Source organism: Somniosus microcephalus, chromosome 12 (assembly GCF_052327205.1).
Source record: "Somniosus microcephalus isolate GS21.2 chromosome 12, FLI_Smic_1.0, whole genome shotgun sequence".
Classification (NCBI taxonomy): Eukaryota; Metazoa; Chordata; class Chondrichthyes; order Squaliformes; family Somniosidae; genus Somniosus; species Somniosus microcephalus.
Window position 1 is genome coordinate 195,620,649 of NC_140998.1, and position 17,484 is coordinate 195,638,132.

Genomic DNA, 17,484 nt, shown 5'->3' on the forward strand with positions numbered 1-17,484 from the left:
GTACTCACGGGAATAAATACGGGGACGTCATTCATTAATGCCCTGGATATACAAGGAGTCCAGAGTAGTGTGGAACAATTACAAAGGGTAATACAACAGATTTTAGAGAAAGAAACTGGTTTGCTTCAACAAGAATCAGAGTTGGGAGAACATACGATAAGGAAATTACTCGAGGGAATCAAAGTTATAGAAACCATGTTGGCACTATCAACAAACCAAACCATAGGGATATGAGGAACAGGCAAAAGATGGGGTAGGGAGAGGCTTGTGCCATGCCTATGGCCAATGGACCACCGGACAGTTAAAACACAATCTGGCACAGATACAACGAGGTGAGGGACCAGACTGGATTAACAGCACACAGCTCTATGGCCTGAGCCAGAATCCAGGCCCTCTGAGTGCCTGTACCCTCAAGGGGATGACCAGAGTATATCCAGTGATACAAAAATGCAAAGCAGAAGTGACAGCAATGATAGGCATGGTACTCATGATACCAGTGGTGAGACTAGACACGACTCCATACCCACAGTACCAGGTAACAAACATAGGCATAGTGAGGGGTGAGACATACCTCCAATACTATCCAATTGATACCTATGCCATCAGGAAGAATGGTACTATAAGAGGAGTCTCCCTAAATGGATGCCATGGGAAAGGTACGCTTAAGATATGCCCACATCCGGTAGGAGAAGGCACTAAGGATGAGTGCAGCTATAATAAGACAGAGGGGTGCATGTTGGAATTATCACATCGATCACCATCACATCCGCTCGGGATATAGAGACAGAGGGGAGTATTGTATAGCCACCACAGAGACTGAGCACCAATATAGTAACCTTGTATGTGTAATCACAATGCCTAACTTCTGCTTTACACCAAAGATCCCTGTGACAATTGGACACACCAGATTGGTGTATGTACACTCAAGGGAGGAAATGAAACTAAATGTGACAGATAGTTTAAGGGACGAATTGGTCAATTATGAAGATCCGGTGGGGGCTCCAATACCCCGCCTGCAAGGGGATCTGCAAGAGATAAAAGAGGGCTTAAGTAAAATGGTGAAACAATACGTAATGTTGCAAAGGAACCTTGGGGAACTAGAAAGGGACATAGAAGTAGAACTACAGGAGGTCCCATGGTATAAGAAGCTGTGGGATTGGGGGATGAATGTCAACATCCACCCATGGGACAGCATTACGTCTCACATACTAGTTACAGTACAATTGGTTTTGGCGATAGGAATGGGAATAGCAGCATGTGCCGCCTGTAAAAAACGTAGAAAACAAAAAAGAAAAAAGGAAATGGAAGCAATATACATGACCTTGATAAAGTAGTAATGTATGCTGTTCGATGGTAATTGTTACAGAAACCTCCTGGGCAGATACCCATCGAGCAGACAGACTATTACTACGAACGAGCGAAGGCTTGGGAGAAAGACCTGCTTAATGGATGTATAGTACTAATAACATTAATGCTTATAACCTATGTAATTGGATGGATGATATGTCGATGGAAAAGATGTCGGGCTGCGCAGATTCAGGCCCGAGGCTGTCGGCGATTCCCAGGAGGCCGTCATTCCAGTGTGACTCCGGGAATCCGCCCCCAGATTTGTTCCCAGGCGGGCCAATAGCAGAAGGTCATCCCCCGGGGGTGGGAGGGGGAGGGGCGGGTGATCGATCACACATCACTTCCTTGCACTCCGCCGGTCAAGCTCCCAGCTAGGCCGCACTCGAAGCCTGGGACTCGCCTGAGCCCGAGGCCCTGCCCCAGGCCCCCTCCTCCCTGTACCCCTTCAGCAGCTGGTTGAGCAGGGTCTTCTCGTTGGCCCCTTGCCGCCGCGCGAGGAGGGGCGGCAGCGGGTTGTGCCGGTACTCGATGACCGCCATCTTGGCCCGGTCCAAGTTCTCCCGGGTGGGAATCTGCATCATCCACACGGAACTCCCCCGCCGGTGGTCCTGGAATCGCGGAGCCAGGACCTTGAAGAGCTTCGGGATGAGATCTTTCTCCTGACAGAAACAGAAAAAGAGTTTTATTCCTAGAAATATTCCGCTCTTCCCCTCCCCTCAACCGGGCCCAATAAGAACTCTCCCTTCTCAGTTACAGCTCACTCTCGCCTCCGAGTCAGAAGGTCATGGGTTCGAGCCCCACTCCAGAGACTTGAGCCCATAAACCAGGCCCGACACTCCCAGTGCAGTACTGAGGGAGCGCTGTACTGTCGGAGGGGCAGTACTGAGGGAGCGCCGCACTGTTGCAGGGGCCGTACTGAGGGTGCGCCGCATTGTCGGAGGGGCTGTACTGAGGGAGCATTGCTCTGTCGGAGGGGCAGTACTGAGGGAGCACCGCACTGTCGGAGGGGCAGTACTGAGGGAGCATCGCACTGTCGGAGGGGCAGTACTGAGGGAGCGCCGCACTGTCGGAGGGGCCGTACTGAGGGAGCGCCGCATTGTCGTAGGGGCAGTGCTGAGGGAGCATTGCACTGTCGGCGGGGCAACTGAGGGAGCATCGCACTGTCGGAGGGGCAGTACTGAGAGAGCACCGCACTGTCGGAGGGGCAGTGCTGAGGGAGCGTTGCACTGTCGGAGGGGCAGCACTGAGGGAGCGCCGCACTGTCGGAGGGGTAGTGCTGAGGGAGTGCCGCACTGTCGGAGGGGCAGTGCTGAGGGAGCGCCGCATTGTCGGAGGGGCAGTGCTGAGGGAGCGCCGCACTGTCGGAGGGGCAGTGCTGAGGGAGTGCCGCATTGTCAGAGCGATTGACTGTCAGAGGTGTCACCTTTCAGATGAGAGGTTAAACACGAGGCTCCGTCTGCCCTCTCAAGTGAATGCAAAAGATCCGCAGCCACTATTTTGAAGAGGAGCAGGGGAGTTCTCCCCGCTGTCCTGTGACGAATATTTATCCCTCAACCAACATCTGGTGATGATCACACTTGTATGTGGGAGCTTGCTGTGCACAAATTGGCTGCCGGGTTTCCTACATTACAACAGAGACTACACTTCAAAAAAAAGTACTTCATTGGCTGTAAGGTGCTGTGGGACGTCCTGAGGTAGTGAAAGGCGCTATAGAAATGCAAGTAGCCAAGGCTCTTTGCGATGGCCAGCGCGGCGAGATCGCGGGCGTGGCGGAGTGACGCTCGCGACACAGGCCGACCCCGAAGACCCCGCGGGCCCCCTCCCCCCCCCACCCCGCCCCCGCGCCAGAGATACTGACCGTCAGCCAGAAGTCGGCCATCTTCATGGCTTTCTCGTCCGTGTCCCCTCGCTTGGCGTAATCCACCAGCTGGAAAGCAAGGGCAGAACAGTCAAACCCGCAGGCTCCTTCCCAGCACAGACAGAGGCCAGTCGGCCCCTCGAGCCTGCCCTCCTTCTGTACGCGAGCAATCCCCAAACCCATCCCACTGCCCCGCTCTCTCCATCGACAAATATTGATCCCAAATTCCCCCTTTCACAGAGGCCATGGTCTCGGCCTCAACCTCCTCCCCATGGATTCAGTGACGTGGGGGATTGGAGAAGCTGGGATTGTTCTTCGAGCAGAGAAGGTTTAGGGCAGATTTAACAGAATCATAGAATGATACAGCGCAGGAGGAGGCCATTCGGCCCATCGTGCCTCTGTTGGCTCTTTGGACCCACTCCCCTGCTCTTTCACCAGAGCCCGGAAAATGTTTCCTTTTCAAGTATTTATCCAATTCCCTTTTGAAAGTTATTATTGAATCTGCTTCCACCGGCCTTTCGGGCAGCACATTCCAGATCACAACTGTTGTGTATGTACCTTTAAGAGAGAACTGCTTTTATACTGCAGTACCGGCAGTGATCACACCTGTATATAAAGCCGTAGCAGGCTTCTGTACTTTCAGTTCCAGCATACCCTCTGTTCAGTAAACACCTCTTATTACCATTCTCCTGCAGTCCGTGTGTTATTGATACGCGGACACTACAGTGGCGATGAGCAGGTTCGAACTCAGTTGCAGTACTGCATCACCTCACGGGGATCCATCCCTGAAAAGAAGCTTCTTGGAGGTCGAAGCCAGAGCAACGGGTGTCGACCGTGGGCAACCGCCCAGTGATCCATCGGAGTTCAGTGAATCGCAGGGGAAGCTGTGGAGAGCTGGGCTTGGCTCCCCAGTCAAGGTGTTCCAGCAAATCGTGCTGGTAGCAGGTAGTGCGCTGACCCTTCCGGACTGCGGCGGGCTTGAGCTCGATCGAGCGGCTCTGCAAGGGGGCCGTGCAACGTCGTCGGGAAGGAAAAGAGAGAGAGAGGGTGGAGCGCAGAGGGCGCGGTTGGTGCTCAAGAGCCGGGCAGCGTTAGAGAAAATAAAAGAGGGGAAGGAAAAGAGACGCGCCAAAGCCGCGGGGCGCCGCCATTACTATTTAGAACACTCGGAGCAGCATTGGCAGCAAGGGGAAGAAGGAAAAGCGCGGGAGGCGCCATTTTAATCCATTGGGGAAGAAGGAAAAGCGCGGGAGGCGCCATTTTAAACCACCCAAGATGCCGAAGAGTGGCAGTATCACTGCTTTCGACAACGAAATAGAAGACTGGACCACGTATGTGGAAAGAAATGAAGTGTACTGCAAGGCAAATGGGGTGGCCGATGAAAAGAAGGCGTCGGTATTATTAAATTTGATGGGCGCGAGAACGTACGGCCTATTGCGGAATTTAATTACCCCAGCTAAACCAATGGAGAAAAGCTTTGAAGAGATTGTCAATATCTTACAGGAACATCTAAACCCGACACCGCTGCTGATAGCAGAAAGATTCAAGTTCCATAAAAGAAACAGCACAAAGATGAGAGTAATGCTGACTATCTTACGGAACTACGCAAGTTATCGAAGCACTGCCAGTTCGGAGCAGGACTGGCAGATACCTTAAGGGATAAGTTTGTCTGCGGGCTCCAGAGTGAAGGAACCCAGAAACGGCTACTTTCGGAAAAGGACCTTATGCTAGAAAAGGCTTTCAGCATTGCAGCATCCTACGAAGCAGCAGCACGGGGAGCTGCGGAAATACAACAGAAACCGCAAGAATATAGCACCAATGAAATGGCATATGGAGCAGAAAAGTGCTATCGCTGTGGCAGAACAAACCATGACCAGAAGGATTGCTGGGCTAAGGACAAAGTATGCAGGCAATGTGGAAAAGTGGGACACATAGCATGAGTCTGCAGGTCGGGAAAGAAAACCAACACTAAAAGAACTACTAAGGAAAAGTACAAGAAAGTACAAAAGATGACGGACAGTAGTTCAGAAGACCAGAAGAGTGATAATGACTCCGGGAGCAGGAGACTAAGTTGTCTAAAGTTACACAACGTGATCGCAAAGGAGGATCACCGAACCATTTGGGTCACCCTCATGATAGCAGGGTCCCAAGTAAAGATGGAATTGGACACAGGATCAGCCCCAACAGTCATGAATCGACGAGACTACGAGCGGCTATTCTCACACATTCCCTTGAAGGATACGTCCATTGTCTTGAAGACATATACGGGGCAAAAAGTCTACCCCAGAGGAAAAATAAGGGTGCCCGTTAAATACAACGGCAAGGAAACACAGGAACTGTATCTATATATACTACAAGGTGGAGGACCGCCATTATTGGGACGTGAATGGATCCGGAAAATACAATTGGATTGGCATTCCATTCAGGCGCTAGCTGTGGCTGACAAAAAGGATGACGACGCCACACCTGGACGACTGTCAAAAATTCTAACTGACGTGAAAGAGGTGTTCCAGCAAGGACTTGGGACTCTAAAAGGCGTGACGGCAACGATAAAAATTGAAGATAACGCAAACCCTAAATTTTTTACGGTCAGACCGGTACCGTATGCGATCCGCCCAGCCGTCGAAGCAGAGCTGGAGAGTCTGGAGTGTGCGGGTGTGCTGTCCAAGGTGGACTGGAGCGAGTGGGCCACACCCATCGTTCCTGTAATGAAGAAATCATTGAGCAGCACGCCTGGGGAACCGAAGAAGGTTCGCATCTGTGGGGACTTTAAGGTAACTGTGAACCCAGTCCTTCAAACAGTACAATATCCAGTTCCGCGGATAGAAGATATTTTCGCCTCACTATCTGGAGGGAAACGCTTTACGAAGATTGATCTGGCCCAAGCGTATCTACAAATGGAGGTAGATGAATCATCTAGAAAATACCTCACGATAAACACTCACAAAGGTCTTTACCAGTACAACCGACTGGTATTCGGGGTAGCATCAGCTCCGGCAATTTGGCAGAGAGTGATGGAACAAGTCCTGCAAGGGATCTCGGGGACCCAGTGTTATTTGGACAACATCCTGGTTACGGGCGGAAATGACAGTGAACACCTTGCCAACCTGGCTCACTAGATTACAAAAATATGGGCTACGAGCCAACCGCCCCAAATGCGAGTTTTTCAGGAAACAAATCTCGTATTGCGGCCACGTGATTGATGAAGAGAGGTTACATAAGTCCCCAGACAAGATTGAGGCAGTAGTCAAGGCTCCAGCACCGGAAAATGTGTCACAACCGAGGTCGTTCCTCGGGTTGGTGAACTACTACCATAAGTTCTTGCCAAACTTGTCTACAATTCTGCACCCGCTGAACGCCCTGCTGCAAACTGGAGTTGCATGGAAATGGAGTGATGAGTGTAAGCGTGCCTTTCAGAAATGTAAATGCCTAATCACTTCAAAAGAAGTATTGGCCCACTACAATCCATCACTACCGATTCGGTTTGCATGTGATGCGTCTCCCTACGGCATTGGAGCAGTGCTGTCGCACAAATTCCTTGACGGTTCAGAGAGGCCAATAGCCTTTGCGTCACGCTCGTTAACTTCAGCCGAGCGTAACTACGCCCAGATTGACAGGGAGGCCCTCAGCCTGGTGTGGGGGGTGAAGAAGTTCAATCACTATCTGCACGGGCAGAAATTCACCTTACCGACTGATCACCAGCCTCTTGTCTCCATTTTTAACCCAAAGAAGGGCGTTCCGGTGATGACGGCGCAACGGCTGCAAAGATGGTCCCTTTTTCTAGGGGCACATCAATACGACATAGAGCATAAGGGCACGAAACAGCATGGAAACGCTGATGGGCTGTCGCGCCTGCCGCTGCCTACGGTGGAGGAAGCACCTACAGTGGACCCTGTTGAGATATTCCATTCAACCATAGTCGAATGTCTACCTGTTACAAACTCAAGTATAGAGAAGGAAACCCGAAATGACCCGACACTCTCTCGGGTCTATGATTTGATGGCGAAGGGATGGCCAGCACATGGCGACTTACTGTTGCCAGCATTCTCGCCAAGGAGAGAACAGCTGTCAGTGTGCCGGGGGACCTTGATGTGTAGATCCCGAGTGGTAATTCCACCCAAGTTGAGAGAAAGAGTGCTCAATGAGCTTCATGAGGGTCAGCTGGGAGGGGTAAAAATGAAAAGCCTAGCCAGGGCATTTGTGTGGTGGCCGGGAATCGATAAAGAAATCGAGGAAATGACCAAGAGATGCACAGGATGCGAGAAAGTCCAAAACGCTCCACCACAGGCCCCACTACACCCATGGGAGTGGCCCTCATCTCCATGGCAACGGGTACACATTGGTTTTGCTGGTCCATTTATGGACTCAATGTTTTTAATCGCCATGGATGCACATTCGAAATGGCCAGAGGTCATCAAAATGTCCTCCACCACCACGGAGAAAACTATTGCAGTCCTACGGACCATCTTCGCCAGGAATGGCTTGCCAGAACAGATTTGCTCCGACAATGGACCACAGTTTGTGTCCGAGGATTTCCAGAGGTTTTTGAGGAATAATGGGGTAAAGCATTACACATGCGCCCCATATCATCCAGCCACAAATGGATTGGCTGAGAGGTTTGTTCAAACCTTTAAAAAAGCAATAAAGGCGATGTATAACGACAACATACCACTGCAACACAAGATGGATAATTTCTTGTTTGCTTACACATGCGACACATGCAGTCACCAACCAAGCTCCAGCCATGATGTTCTTTAACCGAAGGTTAAGATGTCGCCTGGACTTGCTCAAACCAAACATAAGACGAGATGTTGAGAATAAGCAATTCCAGCACATCAATGAAAAGCCAACCAGGAGCTTCAAGATAGGGCAACCAGTCTTGGCCCGCGACTACCGAACAGAAAAATGGCAGCCAGGAACGATATGCACACGGCAGGGACCACTAATGTACACAGTGGACGTTGGAGAGAGCATCGTGAGACGCCATGCTGACCAAATTCTGGAGTCACAGGAACAAGTCAAACCCATACCACGAGCATGCGCACCTGGTGATGAACCCGAAGTACAGATTGCGTCTACCTCAGAATCAGTGGTATTGGAATCTGACGAACCAACCAATGACAATGAGCCAGAATCGACTCCGCCGCAAGAACAGGATACTCGAGAAAGGCGCTATCCAGACAGGATCAGGAAGCCTCCTCAAAGACTGAATTTATAACTGATTACTTTCAGCTGATGTATATAGTACAAAGAAAATTGTAATTGTAATTAGTTATTATTCAATTGTTAAATGAATGTTATGTACTGTTTATCTAAAAGGGGAGGAATTGTTGTGTATGTACCTTTAAGAGAAGAACTGATTCTATACTGCAGTACCGGCAGTGACCACACCTGTCTAAAAAGCCCTAGCAGGCTTCTGTACTTTCAGTTCCAGCATACCCTCTGTTCAGTAAACACCTCTTATTACCGTTCTCCTGCAGTCCGTGTGTTATTGTTACGCGGACACTACAACAACAACTTGCTGTGTAAAAAAAAATCTCATCTCCCCGCTGGTTCTTTAACCAATCACCTTCAATCTGTGTCCTCTGGTTACCGACCCTTCTACCACTGGACACAGTTTCTCCTCATTTACTCTCAAAACCATTTATGATTTTGAATACAATCTTCCCCTTAACCTTCTCTGCTCTAAGGAGAACAATCCCAGCTCCTCCAGTCTCGCCACATAACTGAAGCCCCTCATCCCTGGAACCATTCTCGTAAAGAGCAGCGTTCAAAATCATGAGGGGTTTTGATCGAGTAAATGAGGAGAAACTGTTCCCACTGGCAGGAGGGTCGGTAACCAGAGGGCACAGAGTTAAGATAATTGGCAAAAGAACCAGAGGGGAGATGAGGAGATTATTTTTTTACGCAGCGAGTTGTTGTGATCTGGAATGCGCTGCCTGAAAGGCCGGTGGAAGCAGATTCAATAATAACTTTCAAAAGAGAATTGGATAAATACTTGAAAAGGAGATATTTGCAGGGCTCTGGGGAAAGAGCAGGGGGAGTGGGAACTAATTGGAGAGCTCTTCAAAGAGCCGGCACAGGCACGAGGGGCCGAATGGCCTCCTTCTGTGCTGAGAGATTCTATGGGAGCATTCCGTGCTTCAACACCTCTGTGTACAGAAATTTCTACTAATCCCTCTCAGAACACTCGTTAAATTGATGGGCTCACGTCACTGACTCCCCGAGCACAGGAAATTTATTGTCCCCATTCACTCCATCAAAACTCATTCTCATTTTTAAAAACCCTATTAAATCTCCTCTTAGCCTTCTCTGCTCCAGTGCAAATAGTCCCAGGATCTCAAGTCACCTCTCTGGCTCAGTGGGTAACACTCACTCTCGCCTCCGAGTCAGATGGTCGGTTCGAGCCTCAGTCCAGAAACTTCAGTACATAATCCAGGCCGACACTCCCAGCGCAGTAATGAGGGAGCGCCGCACTGTCGGAGGGGCAGTGCTGAGGGAGCGCCACACTGTCGGAGGGGCAGTACTGAGGGAGCGCTGCACTGTCAGAGGGGCAGTACTGAGGGAGCGCCGCACTGTCAGAGGGGCAGTACTGAGGGAGCGCTGCACTGTCAGAGGGGCAGTGCTGAGGGAGCGCCACACTGTCAGAGGGGCAGTACTGAGGGAGCGCCACACTGTCAGAGGGGCAGTACTGAGGGAGCGCCGCACTGTCAGAGGGGCAGTACCGAGGGAGCGCTGCACTGTCGGAGGATGAGTACTGAGGGAGCGCCGCACTGTCAGAGGGGCAGTACTGAGGGAGCGCTGCAATGTCAGAGGGGCAGTACTGAGGGAGCGCCGCACTGTCAGAGGGGCAGTACTGAGGGTCGTCGTCGTACGTGGCTTCACACTGTTCCCTTTGGGGAATTGTATTAAGTGGCAGAAGGATTTCTGGCCGCGTTAACGCTCCTTCAGTGACCGTAACCATCTTCATACCAGCCATTAGGGCGGAAGAGTTTTACGGGCTCCCACAACCCATACGAGGGGGGGGGGGGGGCGGGGGGGGGGCTACCCACACCCACGGACGCAAGTATCCCGCTGGATGTCAACCCAGAATTTAGAGCCGGAGCTCCGACTCCACTTGTCGGGACTGTCTGGAGTGGGGTTCGAAACCCTACACCTTCTGGCCCAGCGGCGGGGATGCTACCGCTACACCAAAGGCCCACTCCAGTACTGAGGGTGCGCCGCACAGTCAGAGGGGCAGTACTGAGGGAGCGCCGCAATGTCAGAGGGGCAGTACTGAGAGAGCGCTGCATGGTCGGAGGGGCAGTACTGAGGGAGCGCCGCACTGTCAGAGGGGCCGTACTGAGGGAGCGCCGCAATGTCAGAGGGGCAGTACTGAGGGAGCACTGCACTGTCAGAGGGGCAGTACTGAGAGAGCGCTGCATGGTCGGAGGGGCAGTACTGAGGGAGCGCCGCACTGTCAGAGGGGCAGTACTGAGGGAGCGCTGCACTGTCAGAGGGGCCGTACTGAGGGAGCGCCGCAATGTCAGAGGGGCAGTACTGAGGGAGCGCTGCATGGTCGGAGGGGCAGTACTGAGGGAGCACTGCACTGTCGGAGGGGCAGTACTGAGGGAGCGCTGCACTGTCAGAGGGGCAGTACTGAGGGAGCGCTACACTGTCGGAGGAGCAGTACTGAGGGAGCGCCGCACTGTCGGAGGGGCAGTACTGAGGGAGCGCTGCATGGTCGGAGGGGCAGTATTGAGGGAGCGCTGCACTGTCGGAGGGGCAGTACTGAGGGAGCGCCGCACTGTCGGAGGGGCAGTACTGAGGGAGTGCGGTACCGTCATTCGAATAAGTCGTTAAACCGAGGCCTCGTCTGCCTTCTCAGGTAGACATAAAAGACCCTGCGGCCACTATTGGAAAAAGAGCAGGAGAAGTTATTCCAAGTGTCCTGGGCTAATATTTATCCCTCAACCAATAATCAGTAAAAACAGATGATCTGGTCTTTTAAAAAAATGCATTCATGGGTTGTGGGCGTTGCTGGCAAGGCCAGCATTTATTGCCCATCCCTAGTTGCCCTCGAGAAGGTGGCGGTGAGGTGCCTTCTTGAACCGCTGCAGTCCGTGTGGTGAAGGCGCTCTCACAGTGCTGTTTGGGAGGGAGTTTTTAGGGAGCCTCTTTTCCAGGTTGAATCGCCCAAGTCTCTCCACACAACTCAGTCCCTCTGGCACCGGGGATCGGTCTCGTGGCTCTACTCTGTGATGCCCCTAGTAGTCGAATGTCTCCCTTATGTCTGTGTGTCCAGAGCTGGATCCAGTACATTTAAAAGAAAGACTTGCATTTATATAGCGCCTTTCACGACCACCAAACATCCCAAAGTGATTTACAGCCAATGAAGTACTTTTGAAGTGTAGTCACTGTTGTAATGTAGGAAACGCAGCAGCTAATTTGTACACAGCAAGCTCCCACAAACAGCAATGTGATGATGACCAGATAATCTGTTTTCTAGTGATGTTGGTTGAGGGATAAATATTGGCCAGGACACCGGGGAGAACTCCCCTGCTCTTCTTCGAATTAGTGCCGCGGGATCTTTTACGTCCACCTGAGAGCAGACGGGGCCTCGGTTTAACGTCTCATCTGAAAGGCAGCACCTCCGACAGTGGAGTTATCCCCGGTGTCCTGGCCAATATTTACCGTTCAATCAATATCAATAAAACAGATTATCTGGTCATTGTCACATTGCAGTTTGTGGGAGCTTGCTGTGCACAAATTGGCTGCCGCGTTTCCCACATTACAACAGTGACAACACTTCAAAAGTACTTCATTGGCTGAAAAGCGCTTTGGGACGTCCGGTGGTCCTGAAAGGCGCTATATAAATGCACGTTGTTGATTCGGGGGAAAGCAGAGTAACAGCAGCCTGGGCAGACGGCAGGAAGGAACAAGATAAACGGGGTGTTCGAAGGGTGGAAGTGATTACCTTCTCAGTGTAAAACCTCATCTCATCAGCCCGGGCCAGGGTGGTTTCAATCCTCTCGTGTCGCACCAACGCTGTCACAAGTTCCGCAACATATCGATCCGGGACCGGGGTCCGAGCCCCATCCGACGGTAAACTCGCCCATGACTGATCCAGAGGGCAGCGGTGAGATGCATCCTTCCGAGGGGCCGGGAGTCTGGGGGGGGATCAGAGACCGGAGCAAAGGTGAGAATTCAACCGTCACAATCCCAGCGTCACGTCACAGCGCGACCCAGAAACACCCTGATCCCGTCCGCCATTCATCACCGTCCCCGTCCCACACTGATCACCGACCCCCCGGACCCCGTCCCACACTGATCACTGCCCCCCCCGGACCCCGACCCACAATGATCACCGACCCCCCGGACCCCGTCCCACACTGATCACCGCCCCCCCGGACCCCGTCCCACACTGATCACCGCCCCCCCGGACCCCGTCCCACAGTGATCACTGACCCCACCCCGGACCCCGTCCCACACTGATCACTGCCCCCCCCCGGACCCCGACCCACAGTGATCACTGACCCCCCGGACCCCGTCCCACAGTGATCACTGACCCCACCCCGGACCCCGTCCCACACTGATCACTGCCCCCCCCCGGACCCCGACCCACAGTGATCACTGACCCCCCGGACCCCGACCCACAGTGATCACTGACCCCCCAGACCCCGTCCCACACTGATCACCGCCCTCCCAGACCCCATCCCACACTGATCACCAACCCCCCAGACCCCGTCCCACACTGATCACTGACCCCCCAGACCCCGTCCCACACTGATCACTGACCCCCCAGACCCCGTCCCACACTGATCACTGACCCCCTGCCCTGGACCCCGTCCCACACTGATCACCCCCCCGGACCCCGAACCACACTGATCACCGCTCCCCCCCCCGGACCCCGTCCCACACTGATCACTGACCCCCCGCCCCGGACCCCGTCCCACACTGATCACCCCCCCGGACCCCGAACCACACTGATCACCGCCCCCCCCCGGACCCCGTCCCACACTGATCACTGACCCCCAGCTCACTTGGGCTGCTAACTCTGGTTGCAGGTATTCCTGGAGATATCATCACATGAACTCCAACCTCCAACCACCCTGCCCGTTCAAACAGCCATCCCCCCCGCCCCCATCTCCCACTTGCCTGGATGAGTGCAGCTCCAACAACACACAAGAAGCTCGACACCATCCAAGACAAAGTAGCCCGCTTGATTGGCACCCCATCCGCCACCTTGAACATTCACTCCCTCCACCACTGGCGTACCGTGGCTGCAGTGTGTACCATCTACAAGATGCACTGCAGCAACTCGCCAAGGCTTCTTCAGCAGCACCTCCCAAACCCACCACCTCTACCACCTAGAAGAACACACTCGCCTCTGAGTCAAAAGGTTGAGGGTTCAAGTTGCACTCCAGGGACTTGTAGCATATAAATCCAGGCTGACACTCGAGTGCCACGCTGAGGGAGTGCTACACTGTCGGAGGTGCCGTCTTTCAGATGAGACGTTAAACCGAGGCCCCATCTGCTCTCTCAGGTGGACGTAAAAGAGCCCATGGCACTATTTCGAAGAAGAGTAGGGGAATTATTACCAGTGTATTGACAATATTTATCCCTCAACCAACATAACAAAAACAGATTATCTGGTCATTATCACATTGCTGTTTGTGGGAACTTGCTGTGCACAAATTGGCTGCCGCATTTCCCACATTACAACAGTGTCTACAGTTCAAACTTAATTGGCTGTAAAGTGCTTGGAGAAGTCAAGATTGGTGAAGTCAAGCGTAGGTCCCTTGCAGTCAGAATCAGGGGAATTTATAATGGGGAACAAAGAAATGGCAGACCAATTAAATACATACTTTGGTTCTGTCTTCACAAAGGAGGACACAAATAACCTCCCAGAGATGTCGAGGAACATCGGCCTAGAAATTCAGTGGGCTGCGCCACCAGTTAGCACCTTAAGAGGGCGCTAAGTGGGTTGGCAGCCACTGGCCATGCCTCCCGCTAAATTCAGCGGGATGCGAATGGCGGCGCTAGCCGTTAGCACTGCGCCACTACCGATGACGTCATCGGTGTGCGCAGCGCCCCACTGACGCCCCGATCACGATATTAGATGCGCCCCCTGCTTTAACGCCGGACGCTATGTGCGATCAGTTCAGGGGGGCCTACCTGCGGCGATAAAGGCGCTAATTAAAGGAGAGGTGCGGGGCGGCCATTTCTGTTGCTGGCCGCCTGCCAGCACCTCTCCGCACTGCCATCCCCGGCCTCCTGAGCACCCCCCCCCCCCACAACCCCCTGCGGAGTGCCGACTGCGTTCCAAGAGCCCGGCACTTCTCCTCGGCGCTGGGCTCTTTTGCCGGCCTCGGGAGCCCAGCTGGGCCCCAGATCGCACTGCACAAGGCCCCTCCCCTTTAAGAAGGGAAGGCCTGCAGTACCGCAGCACAACGTGCCGCAGTGTGTGGCGCTGCGGCACGTTGCGCAGCGATATTCAGTTGCAGCACCCCAAGAGGGATGCGGGGCGCCTCCAGTAGCACCGCGCTTCCCTCTGGGGCGCTCCAACTGAATTTCCGGCGGACGGCTGCGCCTGCTTCCGGGGCGCTACTTTTAGCGCCCTGGCGAGGCTGGCGCCCCAAACAGGGCTATAGTGAATTTCTAGGCCATCGGGTCTAATGAGAGGGAGGAACTGAATGAAATCAGTATTTGTAGGGAAATGGTGTTGGGGAAATTGACGGGATTGAAGGCCGATAAATCCCCAGGGTCTGATAATCTACATCCTAGGGTACTTAAGGAAGTGGCCCTAGAAATAGTAGATGCATTGCTGGTCATCTTCCAAAATTCTATAGTTTCTGGGACAGTTCCCATGGATTGGAGGGTAGCTAATGTTACCCCACATTTCAAAAAAGGTGGTAGAGAGAAAACGGGGATTTATAGACCGGTAAGCCTGACATCAGTAGTGGGGAAAATGCTAGAGTCCATTATAAAAGATGTAATAGCAGAGCACTTGGATAACAGTGACAGGATCGGACAAAGTCAACATGGATTTACAAAAGCTAAATCGTGCTTGACTAATCTACTGGAATTTTTGAGGATGTAACTGGTAGAATAGATAAGGGAGAACCAGTGGATGTAGTGTATTTGGACTTTCAGAAGGCTTTCGAATAAGAGATTAGCGTGTAAAGTTAAGGCACATGGGATTGGGGGCAAGGTACTGACTTGGATAGAGAACTGGTTGGCAGACAGGAAGCAATGAGTTGGAATAAATGGGTCTTTTTCCGAGTGGCAGGCAGTGACTAGTGGGGTACCGCAAGGATCGGTCCTAGGACCCCAACTATTCATAATATATATTAATGATCTAGGCGAGGAAACTAGATGTAATATCGCCAAGTTTGCAGACGACACAAAGCAGGGTGGGCGTGTGTGCTGTGAGGAGGATGCCGAGAAACTCCAGTATGATTTAGACAGGTTGGGTGATTGGGCAGATGCATGGCAGATGCAGTACAATGTGGATGAATGCAAGGTTATCCACTTTGGTGGCAAAAACAGGAAGGCAGATTATTATCTGAACGGCAATAGATTGGGAGATGGGAAAGTGCAATGAGACCTGGGTGTCCTTGTGCATCAGTCGCTGAAGGTAAGCATGCAGGTGCAGCAGGCGGTTAAGAAGGCAAATGGTATGTTGGCCTTCGTAGCGAGAGGGTTCGAGTACAGGAACAAGGATGTCTTGCTGCAGTTGTACAGGGCCTTCGTGAGACCACACCTTGAGTATTGTGTGCAGTTTTGGTCGCCTTATCTGAGGAAGGATGTTCTTGTCATGGAAAGAGTGCAGCGAAGATTCACCAGACTGATACCTGGGATGGCAGGAATGACGTATGAGGAGAGATTGAGTCGATTGGGCTTATATTCGCTGGAGTTTAGAAGAATGAGAGGGGAACTCATTGAAAATTATAAAATTCTAACAGGACTAGACAGACTAGATGCAGGAAGGGTGTTCCCGATGTTCGGGGAGTCCAGAACCAGGGGTCACAGTCTAAGGATAACCTGTAAGCCATTTAGGACAAAAATGAGGAGGAATTTCTTCACCCAGAGAGTGGTGAACCTGTGGAATTCTCTACCACAGAAGGCAGTTGAGGCCAATTCATGAAATATATTCAAGGAGTTAGATATATTTTTTAAGGCTAAAGGGATCAAGGGATATGGGGAGAAGGCAGGGACAGGGTACTGAGTTTGGATGATCAGCCATGATCTCATTGAATGGTGGAGCTGGCTCGTGGGGCCGAATAGCCTACTCCTGCTCCTATCTTCTATGTTTCTAAACACATTGCTGTTTGTGGGAGCTTGCTGTGCACAAATTGGCTGCCGCATTTCCCACATGACTACAGTTCAAACTTAATTGTCTGTAAAGCGCTTCGAGACGTCCGGTGGTCGTGAAAGGCGCTATATAAATGCAAGTTTTTCTTTCTTTTAATAAGGTTAGGTTTAAAAAAATAGAAAATAAATTTATATTTACGAGATTAAAATCATGTTTTTTTTAATCAAATAGATTACAATAAAATTAAAGAGGGGTTAAAATGAGCTAATGTTTCTAAGTGTAAGAGGTTGAAGTGAATGAGAAGTTTGAGTGGAATGTGAAAGTGCTGCTCAGGTTGAACTGGGCTGAATGTGGGTCCTGGGCCTGAGGCTGGGGGAGGAGGAAGGGGACCTGGGCCTAGTCTCCAGGGCCCAGCCCGCCCACTCATTTCCGCTCCCGGCGCCTCTCCGGCCCCACTTACCCCAACTCCGGGGCCTTATCGGCGACTAGCGGTGCCCACTCTCAGAGCGGCTCTTTCTCCGCGGCCGTGGCGGGTTTTTTAAACCCGGTTTTCTTCCTCATTTGAACAACAAGAAGCCGCTTTTCCCCCTCACATGGGCGCCGCCATCTTTCTTCCGGCCCCGCGTCCTCGCGCTAAACCCGCCGGCCGGCGCACCTCGCCCCACCAACAAACGTTCCGCCTAACTCCCCTCGGATCAGCGGCAATTCTGTCATTTCCAGAATAAAAATAAGAAGAATGAAAGACTTGCATTTATGTCACGCTTTTCACGACCACCGGACGTCGCAAAGCGCTTTACAGCCAATGAAGTACTTTTGGATGTGTAGTCACTGTTGTAATGTGAGAAAGGCGGTATCCAATTTGCGCACAGCAAGCTCCCACAAACAGCAATGTGATAATCACCTGATAATTTTTTTTAGTGATGATGATTGAGGGATAAACATTGGCCAGGACACCGGGGATAATGCCCCGGCTCTTCTTCGA

General features: G+C 52.1%; 1 pseudogene across 1 annotated transcript; it reads right to left on the bottom strand.

Moving 5' to 3' along the window:
• Positions 1–240: 240 nt before the first annotated feature.
• LOC147109856 (large ribosomal subunit protein bL17m-like) lies at positions 241–17,195 on the bottom strand (annotated as a pseudogene). Its single transcript, XR_015080360.1, has 4 exons — positions 16,963–17,195; positions 12,162–12,354; positions 3,206–3,274; positions 241–2,006 (listed from the first exon to the last, which is right to left on the bottom strand). The product of XR_015080360.1 is annotated as a large ribosomal subunit protein bL17m-like (transcript).
• Between the last annotated feature and the right edge of the window lie 289 nt (positions 17,196–17,484).